General features: G+C 43.8%; 1 pseudogene across 1 annotated transcript; it reads left to right on the top strand.

The window, feature by feature from the left end:
- Positions 1-7,437: 7,437 nt before the first annotated feature.
- Positions 7,438-18,426, top strand: LOC309795890 (calpain small subunit 1-like; annotated as a pseudogene). Its single transcript has 3 exons — positions 7,438-7,594; positions 9,579-9,633; positions 16,429-18,426. The product of its transcript is annotated as a calpain small subunit 1-like (transcript).
- The last annotated feature ends 1,808 nt before the right edge of the window (positions 18,427-20,234 follow it).

The following is a 20,234-nucleotide window of genomic DNA, read 5'->3' as shown; positions in this document are numbered from 1 at the left end:
CAAAAGCGCGTGGTCCCTTTGTCAGGCCCTGGACAAGGTTAATTTATGTCGTCGCTATCTTACCCTGAAGAACTCGAGTTACTGCACATGTGCTCTCTGCCAATGTTGCAGGAACATTGTGGTGGTCTTGTCAACTCAAAACACCTAGTGGTCTCTTAACTGTTTCCTGCCCCAGATGTCCAGGCTTTCGGATTTGACTTTCTCTCCGCCTGTGCCCCCGGAAAAGCTTTCCACTGCCTTTCAGACGGTGTCCTGGCTGTTCCGTGTCCCCGGACTCCAGCTCGGGGGGACTCCCGCTCCCCAGACTCACTGACTTCAGGTAGAGACTGGGAAGCCCGGCAGGAGAAGAAAGCAATTATCCCTTCATGTTCAAAATGGAGAGAAAACATGATATGAGAGGGGAAATTATGCAAGAAAATATGGATGTCAGACAATGCTGTTCTTCAGTCTGTGGTTGCAACTAGAATTTTTTTCATTGAACAGAATAAAAATATCAGAGTATATTACATTAGTAAAGGCATTCTTTTGTAGAACCTTTGCTTTAACTGTACGTGTGCATGTGTGTGTGTGTGTGTGTTTGTGTATTTTCTGGGTTATACTTTAAAATTCCTTCCTATGAGTTGCAAAGTAGTTTGAAATTCTGGTGTAGTGCATTTGGAACTATGGCTTTAACATTTCCCATGAATGTGACTGTGACCAAGTCCATTATGGTCTCCGAGTCTATTTTCTCATCTACAAATTGGGAGTGGTAATAATATGCACCATATTAGGGTGATTGAGAGGCCCCAATAAGATAAAATGTGTGTGAGCTTTACTGCAAGGTTCTATGCCAATCGAAATCCACCTCACACCCCAGGAAGGGCTTCACGGAGGACGCCCAAGTTTGGTACCGGAAGAGAGAAAGGGAATCACGGAGGAAGCCTCAGGCTCAGGTGTGGCTTCAGGACCTCACACGTTGCTTCATTTATTTAACAATATTTACTGAATGCCTTCTATGCATCAGTGACTATTTGAGTGACTGGGGATAAACAGACAAACGCTCAGACTTCGTGGTGCTGATGTTCTAGTGGGGGGCAGCCAAATTAAAAGAAAAAAATGATAGTGTGTGACATGATGTTGAATTCTCTGCGGAAAATGGCCTACAAGTAGACCAGTGCATTTGTTACCAATTTTATCTAAGATCCCACGTAATTTTTTTAGCAAGTGTCGGTGGCTGAAAATGTTGGAAAACCACTTTGCTACTTTGGGGTGATGTGGTATGTAAGGTACCCAAAGACCCTTTTTGCAAAGGACACCCTGGGAATGCGTTCCCTTTAAGAGCTCTCTGGGATAATCCACCTTGGGCATCTTTTGATGACATCACCATCAGTTTTAATAAAAAGCAGCTTTAAATCAACAAGAAGGGCTTCTTGTCTAGAAGAGAAGTAAACACATGGAATTTGTTACCTGAACTAGTTGTAGAGCCAAAACATAGACAGGTTCAAGACAGGCTTAGATAAATACATGGATAATAAATGTTTAATGGCATTTGAAATTTTTTAAAGATATCATATGAACTATACGGCGTCCTGAGAGCTCGTGAGTGCTCTTGGCTTCTTTGTACCAAGCCAGTGGCTTACTCACCATCCCCATCATCAACATTATATAACTGCTGTCTGGTGACTTAAGTCCCGGGTCTCCAGCTTTTGTGATAATTTTTAGCAGCCAAGTTCAAAGGCTGGGAAACCAAACCTAAGGTTGGGAATCCTGGACACTCAGCCTCGCTTCCAGTTTTCATTTCTAAGTCAGTTCATATTTCTAAGACTCACACTCTCCTTTACAAAACTAGTCTCGCTGACCTATGGGGCCCCACTGAGTGAAGGAAAAACAAAAAGAGAAAACCGCTGATATAAAACTGTATCATGAGAGGGACTTCCCAGGTGGTCCAGTGGTTAAGACTCCGCACTTCCACTGCAGGGGGGCACGGGTTCGATTCCTGGTGACGGAACTAAGATCCCACATGCTGCATGGTGTGGCCAAAAGAAAAAAATAAAATAAATAAATAAAATTGTATCAGGAGATCCTATCCATTTTGGAGGAGAAATCAGCACACTGTTGCCATGACGCTTTATGAGGTAACAACGAGCGTGTGAATTAACCGTGCTGGAAGATCTGACCCTAGGTCTTACACACTCAGAATCTTGAATTTGTCAGCACATAGAAGGTGGAACCATTTCTCAAAGGCAGTGCACATTAACCAAACTGAGATTTACACATAAAAGCGAAATTCAAAATTTTCCTAAAAAGGCAAAAAAAAAAAAAAAAAAAAAAAAATATATATATATATATATATATATATATATATATATAGTCCTATGGTCTAAAACAGGGTCAGCAAACAATGGCTTGCGGGCCAGCTCAGCCTGACGCCTGTTTTTGTAAAGCAAGTCGCACTGGAGCACATCCAGGCCCTAGGCTTACGTATTGTCTGGGGCTGCTTTCCCCCCAGGAGCGGCAGAGCTGCATTATGGCCACAGAGCTGCTGTGGCCTGCAAAGCTGAAAATATCTGCAATCTTGCCCTTTACAAAAAAGTCTGCCAAACTCTGGATGTGAATATTTTTGTTAATACAATTAACACATTCTCTCCTTGAAGGAGTATAAACTAAAGTGGGAAGTTTGTTTAATGAGCATAGGAACAGAACAGGTGGGCTTCCTTGGGTGATATGAAGGACTAATTCTCAGCTGAGAAAGTATAAGACATAGTTGTCTATTACAGAGGAGCCATCATATTAAAATCCACCAGACAAGCTTCTTTGTCCTTTGGGCTGTGCTTGAATGGATGCTGCCACAATTTTCTTCTCTCTGTCTTTTGTTATTGTGCCTCCGTTGCTAAAGAACCCCCATCAGATTTGTGTAGCAGGCTAACCCTCAGGCTTCATGCAGCATAAACCAAACTGGTCCTGTTTCCTCCCTCCACAGAGCCAGCTCATCACAGCGACACAGCTGAACGGAACACAGAAGTGACTCCAAAGCCATGACGTGTAACATAGCTATGGACTCAGGGAGCTCTCAATGGTGGTAAAGGATGGCTACTCCTGGCAACACAGCCAACTTCTGAAAATCATCTTTAGCTCCCTCATGCATGTTACGCTGCTAAATCTTCTTTCTCCTTCTTCAAAATTCCATTATGCTGTGTATGAGATATCCTCATCGCACAGGCAGACTGCCTTTCTCAGTTTGAGTTGTATTTCTCTAGGTATCTCCATGCCTTTTCTTAGGTACACCAACTTAGTGTCTCCTAGGTCTGTTCTTCACTCCTCACCAAGACGCTATGGCTAGGGAAACAAGAAAAGAAAGAAAGAGAGAAGGGGGGAAGAAAGAGAGAGAGAGAGAAAGGAAGGAAAGAGGAAGGAAGGAAGAAACAGGGCGGAAGGCAAGAAAAAGGAGAACAGAAACAGAGAAGAAAGCTCCTAATTTGTAAATCTTATTCCTGCCATATTTCAATAAAGTTGTTGCACTTGTGTCCTCCCCCTCCAAAAAAAGATGTTGACGTCCCAACTGCCAGTACCTCAAAATGTGACTTGTCCATTGTTACAGATGTAATAGTTAGGGTCAGGTCATACTCAAGTAGGGTGGGCCCCTGATCCAATATGATTGGTGTCCTCATAAGAAGGCAGCCATGTGAAGAAACAGACACACAGAGAACACCATGCAACAACGGACGCGGAACTGGGGTGATGCAAACCAAGAAACCAAGCAATTGCGGGCAAACACCAGAAGCTAGGAAGAGCCAAGGAAGGAGGTCCCTCTACATTTCAGAGACAGCATGGCCCTGTTGTCATCTTGACTTCAGACTTCCGGCTTCCCGTACTGTGAGGCAATACATGTCTGTTGTTTTAAGTCACCCAGTCGGGGTGTTGCGTTACAGCAGCCGTAACAAACTGATACATAAATACATTGAACCAAGTCTTGTAGCTCAGTGCCAGACTGTGCCAGACTATTTTAGGGCATTGGTTTGATAGCTGAACCTATTTCCCTTTTTCCAAATTTTGGGGGGCTCCTCATGTTTGGCCCCACTTACTTTCTGCATGTAGGATGGCAGACATTTTGCTGTAAGAATTATTTCCCGTCTACCTCGATAAATCCTTTTTAGAAACGTTCTGCACTAAGCACTGTGTCTAGTACAAGAACACTTTCCTAAAAAAATGTGTGGAAGTACCTCTTCTTAGACATTTCTAACACACATCAAGTTCTCTCTTCCGTGGGTGTGCAGTGGGTTAAGAAACTAAAACACTCGTCCACCCACTCCAAGGCCTTTCTTTTCTGTGACTGTGATTTACCACACTGCCCATTAACCTCAGCATCTGGAACCAGGCCACACTCCTCGCCCCAAATCAGACACATCCTTTAAGAATGGACCAACATCCTTTAAGAAACGTCGAGACTCAGGCAGATTCTGGCTCAGTCACTGGTAAATAACAGTGATGATGATGACAGGAGTCTTTGGCTTTTTAAGCCATAAACTTAGCTCCAGAGTTTTGATTCATAGCTGGATACGAAACACTGTGGGAACTTTGATTAGCAGGTGGTCCCATCAGGTGGATGAATTGTTTCTACTTTCTCCGTAGTTATTCACAGTTCATTTTCCCTTCAGAATTTTTTAGGTAAGGGCTTGGAACTCTAACATGTTTGGGTTTTAAATTCTGGAAGGCGTGCGGTGGGATGTTTTGGCGCTCGCTTTTGAGTGATTTATGTACTGCTCCCATTGGGTAATCTGTTTTACGCATGTGTAAAGGACTGATGCTCTGGAAACGTTTGTTTCAAATTTGCATGTGTTGGCCCTTGTGGACCCTGCACTTTACACTTACATGAAAAAAATCCTTCCCCAAGAGATAGTTACACTACATCCTGAGGGAAAAGATCTTGAGATCCTTTCACCCCCTTTTTTTTTCCCATTGGCAAGCATCATTAAGAAGCCAAGAGTAGGAACACTGATTTTAAGATCAGCTGGGAAGATACCCAGCTAAAATAACTTGGAAATATGTTGGGAATTTCAAAAACATGATGTGTGGAGAAAGGATAATTAAAACAAGAATCTCTGAGGCCTCCAGAAAGCAGCAAAGCAGTGAACTCTGCTAAGGCATCTGGTAAGAGTTTCTCTTTGATGATAGCAGACGATTAGTGGCTCTTCCACTTCTGAGAATGAACATTGCCCTTGTTAAACAGAAAGAGCACTGTGAACAAGTCATCTCCAAATTACCCTGAAGGTAGCGGTGTTGAAGCATCAGCCCTCTTGGAATAACTCCTGCCAGAGTCATCCTCTAGGACAGTGACAAACATGATGGCTTCATAAAGAATAGTATCAGTCCCAGAATTTAGAATTTAGAGCTGGAAGATGGCAAAGATATTCCACTGGGTTTTAGACAGGCCGTTGAGTCTATCCATTGGGCACCTGTCAATAAATAAGATTATGTCATCTTGATCTTTCACTATCAGTTGGGAACCCCACGGGGTGTAGGGTCAAGCGCACTGGGCAATAATCAATAACAGCCCCGTGCTAACAGGGGTCACATCTGGCAGTCTGGTTTGTCAACAGGAACCCTGAATTCACACAAAGAACTGAGTCTAGCTTATGAATAATCTTTCTTCATCTAGGATAACAAGTGATTTTCCAGTGGCCCGTCCCCATGCTTGGTGCCATGGGAGACAGCAATGTACCCAGATGCACCCCTATAAAGGCAAAGATTAGTCTGGGTGCTCTTCGAGACAGCATTGTATCAATTAGCATCCATGAGGCAGACAGATGGCACATTAACAAGAGTTTAAGCAAAGGAAGTTGAATGAAGAAGCAGGGTGAATGGAACCACGAGGGATGCTGACATGCTGGGAGGAGCAACAGCAGCAATCTGTCACCACCCTGGAGTCTGAAAGAACACACGGAGGGAGTGGCACTCCCGGAGCCTGAAGCATTAGAGCCATGGGAGAGGGCGCCGGCCCTTCTGCAGCAGATGATGGAGCCACTACTACAACTGCAGTGAAGCAGGAGGGACTAGGAAACGAACAGGGGCCTCCTTTCTCTTCCCAACCTGCAGTCTGCTGGAGCCACTCTCCTTTAGTCCGAACTCAAGGCAGCCTCGTCAGCCAGAGGGCAGGGCTGAGGAGGCCGCAGAATGAATTTGGGGATGAAGGGAAGGGAGACAGAAAGCAACTTTGGGCACAGGCACCTAGAGATGAAAGAAGACTCTTCTACGCATAAGGTTGCAACCATATGTTACCTTGGACGGAATCACTTCTGCTCTGCATAGTGTCGCTTGTGCGATTCACCATCCCTCCCCCAACACATATGCTTACTCTATCAGCTGTGTAAATGTGGGGGGAATAGGTGTTCCTTGCTGGGAAGAGGGGAGGACAGTAAGGAAGCTTCCTGTTGCCAGATATATAGGAGTTAAGTTGGGGTATGGAAATGTGGTTTCCAGAGAAGAAACAACTAATTTCCAAAAGGACTGAATGCCTCCCAAAGGGGTGGGCTAACCAAGAGGACAGGAGGTAACTGCGCTAGGGACAAAGGCTGAAAACTAGGGCTTCTCGGAGGTTCCAATAGGAGATCTGATTTCTGTGCCATCACTGGTTAAAATGTGGAGGATATTCCAGATCTAGCTGCTCAGAGCCAGCAACGTGCTTGTGGAACAACGGCTGGGTGTGGGAATGTAAATCAGAAGAAGCGTGACCTTGGCACCTAACACAAGTCACTGCTGGGACCTAGACCGGCATGGATATGCCAGCAATCGTGGACAAACTGGCATAACCCGTCTTCAATGGCGAAGTCAAGCGGCAGCAAGAAATAACAGCAGTTGGGACTTCCCTGGTGGCGCAGTGGTTAAGAATCCACCTGCCAATGCAGGGGACACGGGTTCGAGCCCTGGTCCGGGAAGATCCCACATGCCGCAGAGCAACTAAGCCTGTGCGCCGCAACTACTGAGCCTGCGAGCCACAACTACTGAAGCCTGCGCGCCTACAGCCCGTGCTCTGCAACAAGAGAAGCCACCGCAGTAAGAAGCCCGCACACTGCAACGAACACCCAACACAGCCATAAATAGATAAATAAATAAGAATTTTTTTTTTTAAAAGAAAGAACAGCAATTGTGAGCTGATCAGAATCTGGTTGTCTCTCCACTGCCTGTGCACCACGGGCTGGAGGAGAGGTCCACTGACACAGCATTGGGAGGCCGACTGCTCAGATAGGGAGACAAGACTTATACAGAGAAAAACACAGAAAGTGAACAAAATTGGTATCGTGCCAGAGGATTTCCAAGGCCAGAGAGATGGCTGTGGATGGTCCCAGAAGACGTATGAAGGCTGGGACTGGAGCTGAGCCCAACAGGAGGAAGACTGTTTAGCAAGGTAGAGGAAGATGTTAGGAGAAAGCCACATTCCAAGCAAAGCTCCCCGAGCTGGAAATGCATAAGACACACTGGGCAGATGGGGAGGAAGACATCTGTCCAGAGAACAGTGCGCTAAACACGTCTGAGCTGGGAGAGGTGATGGAAGCAGTGTACAAAGAAAGTCATTCTGGCCATGGGGTACCAGATGGACTGCACTGGGGAGCAACTGGAGGTATGAAGACGGGTTAGGAAACTACTCAAGCTAAGAGATAGCTCCGGCATGAAGTGATAAGGGCTCAGACTGCAGTTATGACAGTGGGAGGGGAAGGACAGGGCAGACTCAAGAGACATTGGTGAGGATGACAAACAGGCCTCGGCGACTAATTGAGAGTGTAGGGATTGCTGAGAAGAGGAGGAACCAACGGTGCTCAAGAGGTCTGCAGCCTCACTGACTCGGAAAATGATGGTGCTATAGAGAGATGTGGCGAGTTAGCTGGGGAGGGGGAGGCTAATAATTTACTGAAACAATTATGATGATTTTAAGGTTCTGGTACACCATTTGGGATGATATTTGGGAGGTATTCTTCTTCACACGAATACTTCACCTGGGTTCAAGGCTCATAAATGGCCTGGCTGTCCACCATTTTGCCAAACCCCAAACCTAAGACATTCTCATCAATCCTTTCTCCATTACTCCCACAATTAATCAGTCTCCAAATCCTATTCATTTTACTTTTGTTATCTCTCAAATCTACCCACTTTCCCCAATCCCATACGCTTTGTCTTTGTTTCGACCACAATCATCTTTCACCTAGAATTCAGCGATTCTCTACCAAATGGTGTCCTGCCCCACCCCCATCATTTTCCACAAAGAGGTCAGCCAGGATGGTCTTTCTAAATAAGAAATCAGATTCTGCCATCTGCAGATTATATTCCTTCGGTGGCTCCCTTGGGATAAAGCCTTAACAGAACATGATAATCTTCTCATAGTTGACACCTATTTCATTGTCTGCCCTCATCTCTCATCATTCCGTGTCTCACCTTCTATGTCCCAACCACACTAAGCTATTTACATTTTCTTGAATGTGTCACACTCTCTCTCACTCCCAACCTTGCACATGACTGCCTTCTCTGTCTGGAATATCTTCCTTCTTTCACATCGCATCATTCTCGACATCAAACACCAAAATATCCCTCCTCCTTCGGGGAGCCTTTGCTGACATCCCAAGGCCATTCTGGGTATCTCTTTTCTGTTTCCTCAATATTTTATTCATCCCTGTATCATTGCTTGTAACACTGTGTAGAATTAACTGCTTATTTGCTTATGTGACTTCCACTCTAGATCTATGTGTCTAACCACAAAAAAGTATTTGTTTAATGAATGAATAAATAAAGCAGGTAGACACGTTGTTCTCTTGTTATTTAAATCAATTCAACAAGCTGGCACTGTATAACTACTATTTGCCGTGCCCTGTGCTGGAGGTTGGGTGTATAATGGTGAGTGCACTCCTGCAGACAAGAAATGTACAATCTAGTATAATAGAGTCAGTGATAAGTCAGCAAATATATTACACAAAGTGTTCAGTAATATGGAAGGGTCAGATGAGTGCAGTGGAAAAGGCCTATACTTAAACTCAGATTGAGGTTCAAATTTATTCTCCACTTTTTATATGACCTTGAACAAAAGGCTGAACCTCTTAAACCCCAGTCCTTTCATCTATAATGAGGACACAAATCCTATTTTAGATCTTATTATGATTAAATAATAACCGTGGGACATCATAGGGTTCATAGATGTTCAATAAATGCTGTTTTCTTCCTTTATATGTTTTGCTCTTGTGTTTGTGCTGTCATTGTTCGGGACTTAAAACATCTTCGGATACACCTTGTTAAAACATAACAGCGGGTGAGGTGGGGGGATGAGGCAGAATTTAATCACAGAAAGGGGCTCAGATCTTTCCTGAGAGCTTTTGCTAGGGGAAGAAGGAAAGGTCTCTGGGAAGGGTCCAGAAACTGAGGCAGAGACTCAGTTTCTCCAGCTTGGGTGGATGTGCAGGGGAGGGGAAACTGGGATCTGATTGGCACGTTGGCCTGTGACTGATACTGGCCTCCTCACTTGAAAATCCTAGGAGTTCTAACGTCCACAGAGCTTTCCGGCCACAGCTAAGACCCATCCACTCACAGCTCTCACACATTTTCTCCTTCTTTCCAACCAGCTCAAAAGGACCTCGATGTGACCAACCCCATCAGCCACAGCAGCAGCAGAGCAAGGCTAAAACTGCAGGCTTGCCTCTAGCTAACTATATTTCTTCACAGTGTCTTTTTTTTGTTTCTTCTTTAATCCATCAGCTATTTTCCTGGCCCTATTCCTGCCTTAGTTTGAGATCTCTGCTAAATTTCCCCCGATCAGGGATCTTAACGTAGCGGTGGCTTATCCTCAGTGAGCAACGAGGGCAAAAATTGAGGGCAAAACAAAATGGGAGTAAGGGGGCTTCCCTGGTGGCGCAGTGGTTGAGAGTCTGCCTGCTAATGCAGGGGACACGGGTTCGTGCCCCGGTCCGGGAAGATCCCACATGCCGTGGAGCAACTGGGCCCGTGAGCCACAACTACTGAGCCTGCGCGTCTGGAGCTTGTGCTCCGCAACAAGAGAGGCCGTGATAGTGAGAAGCCCGCGTACCGCAATGAAGAGTGGCCCCCGCTTGCCACAACTAGAGAAAGCCCTCGCACAGACATGAAGACCCAACACAGCCAAAAATAAATAAATAAACAAATGTGGGGTTTAAAAAAGAAAAAAGACTTCTTTACCACGGTAAAAGAATCTTCTGATTAAAAAAAAAAAGAAGAAAAGAAACCAAAATAAATATCAAAAGCAAATAAAGGCAGAAAGGAAGAAGAAACTTGGACTCTATTTACAGATGGCATGAGTACTTGTGCTGAAAACCTCAAGGAAATCTACATGACAGCTACTAGAATTAATATGTAAATTTAGCAAGGTGGGAGAATACAAAGTTAAGCATCCAAAAAGTAATTGCATTCTGTATGCTAGCAGTAAACAATTAGAAAATTAAATAATAAAAATTCTATTTGCAAGAGTGCCTAAAAACAAACAATACTTAAGAATATATTTAACAAAAGATATGTGAGAACTCGTCACTGAAAATTATAAAACATTGCTCAAAGAAATTAAGGAGAAATCACATACATGGAGAAATAATCCATGTTCATAGTTTTATTGGAAGGTTCTGATTCATAGTACATTAAAATTCATAGGTTCATTGAAAGATTCAATTGTTAAGATTTCAATTCTACTCAAGTTGACTGATGGATTCAGAGTAACCCCAGTCAAAATTCCAGCCAGTATCTCACTGAAATTGACAAGCTCATTCTAAATTTTATTTGGAAATGTGACAGCTCTAGAATAGCCAAAACAATTTTGCAAAAGAAGAACAAGATGGACCTTGATAGTGTAAGAAGAACTTATGCTATCTACAAAAATTGAGATAGTGCAGTATTGACAGAAAAATAGACATAAGGAACAATAAAACAGAATAGAGTCCAGAAAGAGATCCACACATATATGTCTAATGGTGCTGAAATGATTGGATATCCATATGCAAAAAAAAAAGTGTCAACTCAAACTATACACAAAAATTAACTCGAAATGATCATAGACCTAAATGTGAAGCCTAGTACTATAAAATTTCTAGAAGAAAACAATGGAGAAATTTTAGTGACCTTGGGTTTTGTGAAGATTTCTTAAATAGGAGAGAAAAACCATGAGCTATAAAAGAAAATGCCAATAAGTTAGACTTTATCAAAATAAAAATTTGGGTCTTTAGGGCTTCCCTGGTGGTGCAGTGGTTAAGAACCCGCCTGCCAATGCAGGGGACACAGTTTCAAGCCCCGGTCCGGGTAGATCCCACGTGCCAAGGAGCAACTAAGCCTGTGCGCCACAACTACTGAGCCTGAGTGCCACAACTACTGAAGCCCATGCGCCTAGAGCCCGTGCTCCACAACAAGAGAAGCCACCGCAATGAGAAGCCTGCTCACCGCAATGAAGAGTAGCCCCCACTTGATGCAACTAAAGAAAGCTGGCATGCAGCAATGAAGACCTAATGCAGCCAAAAAAAATAAATAAATAAATAAATTTTTAAAAATTGGGGTCTTTAAAAGACATTGTCAAGAAAATGAAAAGACAACCAAGAGAATGTAAAAAATGTTTGCAAAGCATACATTTAACAAAGGACTTGTATCCAGACTATTTAAAGAACACTTACGATGCAATAATAAAAAGACAAACAATCCAATTAAAAAATGAGTGAAAGAATTGAACAAACACTTCACTAATGACAGTATACAAGTTGCATGAAAAGATGTAAATGACACTAGTCACCAGGGAAATGGAAATTAAAACTACCGTGAGATTCCACCATGCACCCATTAGAATGGCTATAATTAAAATGATGGACAAAACCAAATTGGAGGTGAGGATGCTGAGCGACTGGAATTCTCATAAACCCCTTCTGGGAATATTATATGGCTCGATCACTCAGAAAAACTTTTTGGTAATTTCTGAAAAAGTGAAACATATGACCCAGACGTTCCACTCCCAAGTATATACACAAAAGAAATGAAAACATATGTCCACACAAAGACTTGTACACAAGTATTTATAACAGTTTTGCACACAATAACCCTAAATTGGAAATCATCCATAGCAGCTTTATGCACAACAATCAAAAATCGAAACCAATCCAGATGTTCACCGGCAGGTTATGGATAAACAGAAAGTGATACATGCACGTGGTGGAATATTATTCAACAATAAAAAGAAACAAACTGCTAAATACACAACAAAATGAACAAATGTCAACATCATTATGTTGCGTGTACGATGCCAGACATAAGAGTATGATTCCATTTGTATAAAAGTCTAGAAAATTCAAAAAAGCTGTGTTTTGATTGGGGCCAAAGTAGAAGAAGGGAGGGACAAAAAAGAAGCAAGAAGCAATGTTGGAGAATGATAGAAATATTCTCCATCTTGATTGTAGCAGTAGTTCCACACGTGTACACACTGAGTTGTGCATTTTGAATGGATGCATTACACTGTACGTAAATGATATCTCAATAAAGTTGATTTTCAAAAAACAGGAAGGCTAGCCCAATACTATGTCTCTCCAGATACCTACATCTCTACATATAACCACCAATCTCTGGAATATGAACCTGAACTTTCCAAACAACATCAGTTCCCTCGCAGTCTCACAGAATGAGGAACCCATTCGCTGTCAATTTTCCTTTCCTTCCTGTCACGCATACCTCCACATTTCACTCTGTCTACCACTCCACCCACAAAATAAAAGTGTGAAGTTCCCTTCTGACTAACGCAACAACTTTAGACTCCCCCTGAAACAACAAACACAACAGCTCGTGTGCGTGGTGTATGTGCGTCCATTCCCCCAAAACATCCCTTTATGGGGGGCGCTATACAAGGAAGCAAGTGATGTAATCGTTATACGTGATAGCTAAACGGTTGGAGGACAGGAATAAAGAATTGTAGGAGTTAACCATGAATCTGTGATGATACATAAATCGTGTCACTTTGGAGTGGATTATTGAGGAGGAAGGGGACAACCATTTTCAGATCAGCTGCATCAACACGGGTCTGCAGGGACTTCCCTGGCGGTCCAGTGGTCAAGAATCCGCCTTCCAACGCAGGGGACTCGGGTTTGGTCCCTGGTCGGGGAACGAAGATCCCACATGTCGTGGGGCAAGTAAGGCGGCGCGCTGCAACTACTGATTTCTAGCACCTCAATTAGAGAGCCCTCCTGCCGCAAACTACAGAGCCCACGCGCCCTGGAGCCTGCGCGCCACAACTAGAGAGGAGCCCGTGTGCTGCAACTAACACACCGTGCAGCCAAAAAATAAATACGTAAATAAAATGTTAAAAAAAGAGAGAAAGAAAATCACCGGACTAAAAAACAACAACAAAAAAAAACACTGGTCTACAAGGTTTCACAGGTGTCCTGCACACCCTCACCTTCAGGTCACCTGCTACACAGAAGGTCAGCTAAACTAGCTTGTGTCCTTCAGTCTAGCCCAGAGGTCCCCAACCTTTTTGGCACCAGGGACCGGTCTCGTGGAAGACAGTTTTTCCACGGACGCGGGGTGGGGGGTGGGGGGCGGGGATCGTTCAGGTGGCAATGCGAGCAATGGGGAGCCATGGGGAGCGGCAGATGCAGCTTCGCTCACTCGCCCCCTGCTGTGCGGCCCGGCTCCACGGCCTGGGGGTTGAGGACCCCTGGTCTAGTGAGTATTTTCTGCTGGTGGGGATTCCTTAAAGCTGCAATTAGTTAGCCTGATCCTATAATTTGCTGTGTTCCCAAAGCCAGTCACAATAATTCCTCCTGATTCCAAGAAGGTATGCCCAGCATCTAGAAAATCTTTCTGCTATTGTCCACATACCCAGTCCTATTATTCTGACCAGCTGATGATTGATATTTGTGTAGGGTCTGAGCTCTGCTACTCAAGTGTCAATCATATTTGCTGACTCAGAGAAGCATTACTGTAGTTGAAGTAGAGGTCTTGCTAACCTCTGTCTCTTTCTGAAGGCCAGTTAGTATTGCTTCTGAGTTAGGGCAGTGGAATCATGGAATTTTGCTGAATACGGTCGTAACATTTAATTCCTGCCAGTTACCCTCTGGTCAGAAGTATTAGAGGTCTGCAGATGGTCTGGCAAGGTTTCTAGAAGCAGTAGAAACCAGCAGCTGACTGCACAGCTATATAAAATTAAAAGCTGTTTCAAGATATGTACCATATGTACATGTACAAATCCATTAGGTAACATGGTGAGCTTTTTGCATTATATGGGTATTAAATGCTATGGGAAATAAGGGACAATCAGAGAAATACATTGGCAAGGAAAAGAGAGAAACATGTATCGAAATCTTAACCTAGGATGGTTGCTTCCCAGTCGTTTTTGTTGTTTTTTTTTTTTTTTTTTGGCGGTACGCAGGCCTCTCACTGCCACGGCCCCTCCCGTCGCGGAGCACAGGCTCCAGACGCGCAGGCTCAGCGGCCATGGCCCACGGGCCCAGCCGCTCCGCGGCATGTGGGATCCTCCCGGACCGGGGCACGAACCCACGTCCCCTGCATCGGCAGGCGGACTCCCAACCACTGCGCCACCAGGGAAGCCCTGCTTCCCAGTTTTAATAGGATATACTTCGGTTAAGAAAACATGGAGAAAACAGATGCAAGACTTAAAACTCAAAGAAGACTGGTCAGGGACAATGAGTGAAAATAGCAATGCCTCTTTTCTAGAATCCTTAAAATATATTAGTGTCTTGTTTTAAATTAGAGAGAGACTAAATTAGTCTTTTTATGACAATTCAAAAGTCTTTATTATGACAGCAAGTCTAGCACTATGGCTTTCATTTTAGGAGTATTATAGATCTGCATAATATTGTAGGAGCAAGGAGTATGATCCTTATTCCCATTGAAGAAACTAGTGATAAGAAGTTAGACTAGCAGAGAAATGAACGTTCAAAGGGAAACTTTGAAAAGATAATGAGATATTTGAATGAATTCAAGGAAACCTGTTTACCAGCTGTTTGGCTAAAAGTTCATGTAAAAAAATTCAGGGATGAGGCCTGCACTATTTGAAACTCTATGTGTCTTCAGGAGACCAACACTGGGATTAAAACTGAAAATCTTTCATCACTTTTCTGAATATTGGGACAATATGGTGTTCAATTGTAATCCATATGTTTAGCATTTTTAAGGTCAGGTTTCCTCCGGGTTCCATGAGCCATCAGGGAAGCTCTTCTTTTAGTTGTGTAAGCCAAGGTGACTCTGTAATGAACCAGGGTACAAGCCTAGTTTTTACACACTTTTCATGATCTCTGTGCCCGATCAGAGAAGGATCTCTCTGGTCTGAGTCAGCCTGACACTGATGGCATGTGTGGGCAGGTCTGCTGTACGCCTGCCTGGTCTGCAATTCTAGGTGATGCTGGGGTTTTAGAGGAAGAACGGATCATACCCTGACCCTCTCTGAGTTCAGAAACAAAACAGAAATAGGCACCAGAAGGATCAAGGCGGGGAACACTGAGAGTGGCAAAGAATGGGTCCCCGGCAAAAGGAATTGTCAGCGGAAGTTTTCCTTTAGCTCAGGTTAGATTTCAAAAGACATTTCTCTAAGCGAAAGTTAATATTAAATTGGAGTTCAGAGAGTAAACTAAAAATTTTAAACACTGTAATCTGAAGCCATCTCTTTAGGGTAGCAAAGTTGAAATCCATATGCTAGCAGATGATCTTTGACTTAAAACAATTTTAAAGGACCGACATCACACTTTTTAATACTCCTTGTTATTATTAGCTCTATTCAAAAACACGTTTCTCACAGGTTCTTTGCACATTGTTAAATGTGCAACAGAGGTAGACGCATTTATTTTTAAGTGAGGAGAATTTTCAAGGACCTTGGACCTCACTGCTCAGTTTGTACAATAAGTGGGTGGGACATTATATGGATGACCCGGCATTCATGGGTCGCGCTGAAGAATAAATCCCTCAGAATTCATTCCTATGTTTTTTCTTGAATTTTGGTACCTGGCTGTTTTTTGCAGTGGCATCTTCCATCTTTTATCCCAGTTTACAGTTCTATTCTGCCCTATGTCCACGTCTGGTATTCACCACAAAGTTGTTGAAGAAGTTATTATTGAACAAATCATTGTTGAATCAACGAACTTTCTACCATAAAGCAGCAAATTAAACACTTACTATGTCTAAGTTATTGGCAAACAGAAAGATGAAAACCCACAGGCCTCGTAAAAGAACCTTTAGGCAGCAAAGTTTTTACTGGCTTAATTTTTTTTACCTTTAAATTTTTCCTTTCTTCTTTTTTCTGGAGATACCTGGAGTTTGTTGCTTAATTTTCTTTAGAGTTTTCTCAGGCAGCCTTCCCCCAAAGTCCAACTCTTGGGATGCTGCACAGGTGAGCAGACCGGCGAGCGTGTGAGCGAGGCGGAATCTTGAGTCACAGCCATGGTCCTGGTTCACTCGTTCTTGAAGGAGCGGGAGGGGGAAGGGGGAAGAAGGGGGGACCCTGGTCGGGGTCAGGGGGAGACGGTGGCCGGGGTGGGGAGGGTGGTACAGAGGACAGCAGTGCCGAGGGCAGGGGAGCTGGCGGAAAGGCCAGGCACAGCGCGACCCGCCGCATCCCAGCCGGGTTATTAGCGCCGCCCGTGAGGCGCCTGCGCACCACACCCAGAGCCCCGCCCCTCGCACCCGTTACGCCATCATCCAGGCTAATCAGAGTGCGGAGGTCCGGCAGTGCCGGAGGGTCTTTGCCGAGCTGGCTAGAGAGTCAGTGCCACAGAATTCACGAACATTCTCAACCAAGTCGTGACCCGACCTCCTGGTCTGAAGACGGATGGTTTTGGCATTGACTCCTGTTGCATGGTGGTGACCGTGATGGGTAGTGACACGACCAGCAAGCTGGGCTTCGAGGAATTCTAGTGCTTGTGGAGCAACATCAAAATGTGGCCAACAGTTTGACGTTGACCGTTCTGGGACCATGGGCAGCGGTGAACTCCCCAGGAACCTTTGAGGCAGGGTTCCGCCTGAATGAGCATCTCTACGACAGGATCATCGGACGCTACTCAGATGAGGGAGGGAACATGGGTGTTGACAGCTTCATCAGCTGTCTGGTCAGACTAGTCAGATTTCTGTGCCTTCAAACCTCTTGACAGACGTGGCACCGGACAAATCCAGGTGGACAGCCGGGAGTGGCTGCAGCTGACCATGTATTCCTGAATGGGAGCCCCAGACCTGCCCCCTCGTCGCCTCGCCGCAGGACTCACCTTGGACTCTTCCGTCTCTCCCAGGGCTGAGGCTGTCTGCAGTCACACCTTCACGGGCCTATCAGTTCTCCCAGCCCTTGGCATCCAGCTTCTCAGTCAACAGCCAGGGCCCAACAAGCTTCACCACGCCCTGCCCGAAGGGTGACCCCAGGTCAGCACACCCAATCTCACACCCGCTGCATGACCCTTCTCCCGCACCTGTGCCATGTCCAACACTTGTGTTGCTTCCACACCCCAAGGGCCCTTCTCTCAGTTCTGGGAGGATCAGTCCAGTACCTACACACCTTGCCATACCCATTCAGTTACCACCCAGGGAGACCGAATTCCAGGCCATAACAGGCCCATATGCCCCAGTGCCTTTGTCTGTATTCTGCTCCCAGCCTGCCAGGCCCAAAAGGACATAAATGTACCCCAGTGGCTGCTCTCTCTGAAAAAAAAAAAAAAAAAAAAAAAAAAAGTCCAACAACTTTTCGCAGTCACTATAAACTCATGCATACCTCAAAGCCTTTTTGAAGAACTAACATACAGCTCAAGATTTTAAGACTGCTATTTTGTGCTACAATTCAGATTTACTTAGTTAGATCAGAAAAGTTCCCTCAGTACAGAAATCCATAGTCTTCCCCCCTTTTTATCTTGGGAAGTGATGGAACAGTGTAGAAATTGAAGGACCTGTAACAAATGGGGTATTTGATCAGGTACTACCTAAGTACTAAGTACCCAGGGTTTTTGTTTTGTTTTTCATGTTGTATCATATCACCCAAAGAAGGAAGAGAACTTTGAACACTCTTCCTGAGAATAATTAATGATTGATTTGCTATGCTTGGAATGTGTAATGCATTGAATTCCAGAGAACATGCCTATCCTTACCAGTGGGCAGGAGAAAATGTACAAATCTTTCTGAAGAAAATATCACTGATTGGATATCCTGCTAATGATCATGAGAGTGCTGTTTTGGATTTAAAGCTTGTTCTGCAACTCAACCCTAAACAGAAATTCTATTTTAATAAACAGGCCAAGACTAAGAAAAAACTACCTTATCAAGCATGTGTTTGTAAAAACTCCACATCACTTCCTTTGCAGGAATAGTCTTTGGCAGTAATTCTCATTCTGTCTCTGATGTTCATTAGATTGTATAACCTTGGGTGAATCAATAGCCTGTAAAATAACTCAAAAAGTTGTTTTCAAGATTATATAAATGTAAAGATGTCAGACATTTAGCATCATGTCTTGAATAGCAGAGCTATTCATTAAATACTAGTTTTCTTTCTCTTCTCTTTTCTCCATATGTAGCATTTAAAACTTATTTTGTACACCACTTGGAAGTTTATGTAAGCTGTGAGAAAATGCACTTTAATATCTGTGCTTTAGGAGCACTGTGAAAGAATTTACCCCAGTGACAAGCCCCGTTTACATGGTGAACAAAAGTATATAACATTGTGTGAAAATCAGGGCCAAACCTCTTTTGCAGGTCTTGAGACTAGTTAAGTATTCCCCACACTGAAACACTGCACGTTGGCCTGCTTCGCCGACCGAAGTGATGAGAGGTTAAAATCAGTGTGCGGAGCACTTTAAAAATCTTGGGCAATCTTGAGCATCAAAAGAAAATCGTTATCTGTTTTACCTTCCTTCTAATAGCATACTTAAGAATGAAAGTACACTTGGATGAAATCCAACTGAAAGAAAGTCCCCTCTGAAACGAGGATTCTGCCATTTCGAAGATTGTTGTGCGTGTACTCAATGGGATATTGTGCCATGTGCTTGGCATGAAAAGTTGAAGTGAATCATGGGTAAAAGAAAAAGTATTCTTCAAGTTTAAAAAATATTTTTCTGGGCAAAAAGGAAAGTGATTGTGAAATTTGAAGTTCTAATCATTCTGGCTAAAGGAGAACACATTTAAAGGGCTATGTTGGGACCAACATAAATGTGTCTTTGTTTTGGGTCAGGGTTTAATGCACAAAGGCCTTCAAAAGAACAACACCTAAAACTGTGAGGCATTCCCTGCGCCTTCAGACTGGTCCACCAGGCAAGAATCCGTCAGTGTGTTGGAGTCATTGAAAAGGCTTAAAAAACAGAAGAGGCTTATCCCAGATGTGACAGTTAGGGATGACACTCAGTTGCCTCCACAATATTTATTTCCAAGCATTTCCTTCATTACTTACAGAACCTGCCTCCTACCAGGAAGAGTGAAAACATCTGAAATTTGCATTCCAGCCTCCCTTTGGGCTAGTCCACGGGCATGTGACCCAATTCTGGCCAATGTGTTTGAACGGGAAGTATTCTGGAGATAGAAAACCCTTGGAAATGTTTTCCTTTCCCTTCAGTTAAAAAGGTACATGTATAGAGACTTCCCTGGCAGGCCAGTAGTTAGGACTCCACTTGTTTCCACTGCAGGGGGCATGGGTTTGATCCCTGGTCAGGGAACTAAGGTCCCACAAACCACATGGCACGGCCAAAAAAAAAAAAAAATACTGTTTTTCCTTTTCCCCTCTAATGTCCTGAAGGTGAAAGCCAACACACCTAGGATGTCCCAGCAGAAAGAAGATGGAAACACCTGGGTCCTTGATGGCTTCATCTCAGCTCCAGACCTCTTGTTAAGTAAATCCATAAATTTCCTTATCGTTTGAACTATTTTAGTTGAGTTATACTTTACTCACAGCCTAAAGCATTCCAATTGATATAGTTCTTGTCGAATGTTGAAAAAGTACTCCAATCAAGGCTGATAAAGCTTGAAAAAAAACAAAAGCAAGAGACTCCCCATGTGGTATGACCGAAAAACTACTGAAACACACATCCCCTACCACTTCCCATTCTTTATCTAAAATTCCCACCAGTAGAGGCTTGATGATGTAAGTTCATCACATGAACGAACTTTGACTTCCTTCATGTGTCAGGTTGTCAGATAAATATTTGGGACATGCTCATCTTAAAAATGTATTCATCATTTATCTGAAATCCAAATTTAACTGAACATCCTGGGTTTTTATTTGCTAAATCTGGCAACCTTAACTACATGTC

The sequence above is a fragment of the Mesoplodon mirus genome (assembly GCF_964341445.2).
Source record: "Mesoplodon mirus genome assembly, chromosome: 20".
Classification (NCBI taxonomy): domain Eukaryota; kingdom Metazoa; phylum Chordata; class Mammalia; order Artiodactyla; family Ziphiidae; genus Mesoplodon; species Mesoplodon mirus.
Note: the sequence above shows the minus strand (reverse complement) of the source record. Positions and strands in the feature narration are given on the sequence as shown.